Source organism: Morone saxatilis, unplaced genomic scaffold (genome assembly GCF_004916995.1).
Source record: "Morone saxatilis isolate NCDOM2014 unplaced genomic scaffold, NCSU_SB_2.0 Contig1, whole genome shotgun sequence".
Classification (NCBI taxonomy): Eukaryota; Metazoa; Chordata; class Actinopteri; family Moronidae; genus Morone; species Morone saxatilis.
The window spans coordinates 6,362,403-6,365,501 of record NW_023339651.1 but is presented as its reverse complement, the minus strand read 5'-3'; the positions used below and the strand labels follow the sequence as shown (position 1 = coordinate 6,365,501).

Here is a 3,099-nt window from a genome sequence, read left to right as displayed (position 1 = left end):
ATTTTACATCTACCAGATCAAACGCCTGTCTTCCAAGGATGATGTTTCCAACAAGATATTTCTGGGAGAAGTTTGATCCCACGAGCACAGCACTCAGCTCTGATAAAAAAGAAAATTAGACATAGATAGTAACATAAAAAGAAGAAATATGTTAAAGGACCAGTGTGTAGGATTTAGTGGTATCTAGTGGTGAGGTTGCAGATTGCGTTGCATTACAGCTCAGCCATTCAAGCGTGTAGGAGAAATGGCAAAATGACATATCTGGCCACTCTGTTGACAGTTCAACAGGACTCCCTCCCCAACTCCCTCTGTAGATAAACAATTGATTCTAAAGTAATCAAAATACAACGATTCTTGTTTTCAGGTGATTTTACAGTGATCAAAACATACCGATGAATATTATATTTCTGCCAATGGATCATCCTAAATGTTACATACTGGACCTTAAGGACAGAAGGACAGGTGATAAATCTTTCATTCACAGTATGAGAGTTACTTTATGAACTCACCTTTGACGGATGTAGCTTTCTTCATGTTTTCTGAAGAGCAGGATTAACAGAAAATACTTGAATACGTGATGGGTTTCCTCTCCTTTATGTCTTTTTGTTGACGGTGTGAGTACAAATGTACTGTAGTGCCCATTGCTGTTGATTTTTGTCAGGGCAACTCCCTCCGTCATCGTCTGCTAACAAAACCAACAGCATTTTTTTAGAAGAGATAAAAGGAGTGACAAGATCTGATCTAATTTAAATTCCTGTGTCTCTAAGTTACACCTGTTCACTTGTTTCATCCTGCTTTTTTGCTTCCTTCAATTGTACTATTGGCAAGATGTCAGATGTGCTGCATCATAGTGAAGTTCTCAAATGTCACAAATTTATAGTAACGGATATTTAATTGTTAAAGACAATACTGGATAGGCCAAATGCCTGTACACTTTATATGCAGTGTTTGATTTTGGTTTTTCTTTCAGAGGGAAAGAAACTAAAAACAACAATGTACATTGTTCAGATTCTTAGTAGAGATCGACAGATAAAGAATAGGGATGGAACAGTTCAAGTAAAACATGTCAACAGTTGGCTAGCTCGGTTTTTGTATGTGCGTGTAACAACTGCCAGTAAAAAGAGAGTCCAAAGAGACAAACAGATTGTGGACTGATAAGATACTGGTTCAACCAGCACCAAGACACTATATTACTCAAACAACTCTTACATAATAATACCATTGGTAGCAATTGTTGAAGTTCATTAATTCAGAGTTTGCCTAGGGTGGGAAAAAAAAGTCTGTAGAACTTGGTCAGCAGCCGATCTCCATATCGCTCGTTGTTGTCCTGAGGTCACTGTCTTTCGTTGGGTTACTTACTTCACTAAACCAAACATTACTGTTCCTGGATAACTGGTTTCATGGAGCTGGTTATCTGAGGACTCGCACTGTTAACACTGGGGTTTCCAGCTACAAGCCGCTGTTAACTGCTACATTAAAAGCCACATGATCAGAACCATGAAGTAACGTTATTGACATGAGATAAAGCAGTCAGGTGATAGTACTGCAGGAAAAATCAACAATTTAATAGTAATATTCTACTAAGTTAAATGTAATCTAATGTAAGAATATAATCACATAACTAATAATAATAATATAATAATAAGATCCTTTAGAAAAAGCAACAATTCTTGTTTTCAGGTGATTTTACACTGATGGAAACATATGAATATTTTATTTCTGCCAATGGATCATCCTAAATGTTACATACTGGACTTTTAGGACAGAAAGACAGAGGATAAATCTTTCATTCACAGTATGAGGGTTACTTTATGAACTCACCTTTGACGGATGTAGCTTTCTTCATGTTTTCTGAAGAGCAGGATTAACTTACTTCTAATTCTCCTTCATGTCTTCTTGTTGAAGATGTGAGCACAAATGTACTGTAGTGCACACTGCTGTTGATTTTTGTCAGGGCAACTCCCTCCCTCATCATCTCCTAACAAAACCAACAGCATTTTTTTAGAAGAGATAAGAGGAGTGGCTAGATCTGATCTTAGTAAGATTCCTGTGTCTCTAACTTACACCTGTTCATTTGTTTCATCCTGCTTTTTTGCTTCCTTCAGTTGTACCGTGGCAAGATGTCAGGTGTGGTGCATCATAGTGAAGTTCTCAAATGTCACAAATTTATCGTAATGGATATTTAATTGATAAAGACAATACTGGATGGGGCAAATGCCTGTACACTTTATATGCAGTGTTTGATTTTGGTTTTTCTTTCAGAGAGAAAGAAACTAAAAACAACAATGTACATGTTCAGATTCTTAGTATGAGATCGACAGAGTACAGAATAGGATGAAATGGTTCAAGTAAAAATATGGAAGACATGTTGTGCTAGTCACTGATTGGGTGTGTATTTTTCGGTTTGTGTGTGTGTTGTTTGTGTAACAACTGCAGCAAAATAGAGATTTCCAAAGACGATAAACAGGATTCGTGGACTGGATCAAGTTATACTTGGTTTCACTGTATTATCTCATAACAATCCTCTGGCATTAATTAAGTATTATTGCCAGCAGTTGTGTGTTGGTATTGGAAGTCATTAATTTCAGAGTTGGCCCGGGGTTGAGAAAAAAAAGTCTGTAGAGCTTCAGCTGTTAGCCCGATTTCCTATCTAATCAAACAATCACCCCCCCCCGCGCGCGCCCCCCCCCCCCCCCCTAGTACAATGTAAGTCAATACATTTAAGTGTGAGTTAGGTATATCAAATGTAAGTTATATCTACGTAATTAGAAGTAAGTAGTACTATATGTTGATAGCAATTATTTGAATGTGGTGTAAGTTAATTTTTAAGTTTAATGGGGCTGGAATTCATGTAAGTTTTGGTCTATCGACACGCCCTCGTTTACTTTCACGTCATCATTACAGAATTGGAATCGTTGATGATTGGAGTGCTGCATTCATTTGTATTTGTTCAATACAAATGAATGAATCAATATTTGTTGTTCGGCATGCCTGGGGGCGGGGGGGGGTGTGGAAGTAATTTGTTCCGACTTTGTGGGAAATAATTGGTGGGACAACTGTATGGATGCTACAAAAACCGACGTGTTGTTGTATATGCTC

The 3,099-nt window shown here is 37.6% G+C and overlaps 1 protein-coding gene and 1 long non-coding RNA gene across 3 annotated transcripts in view; one reads left to right on the top strand and one right to left on the bottom strand.

Moving 5' to 3' along the window:
• LOC118327050 lies at positions 1 to 1,910 on the bottom strand. 2 transcript variants are annotated; one of them, XR_004796666.1, is made up of 3 exons: positions 1,822 to 1,910; positions 510 to 685; positions 1 to 99 (listed from the first exon to the last, which is right to left on the bottom strand). It is a non-coding gene; the product is annotated as an uncharacterized LOC118327050 (long non-coding RNA). The 2 variants fall into 2 exon arrangements; XR_004796667.1 differs by having other exon boundaries at positions 510 to 682.
• Positions 1 to 3,099, top strand: part of LOC118333533 — a 10,175-nt gene that overhangs the window by 6,669 nt on the left and 407 nt on the right.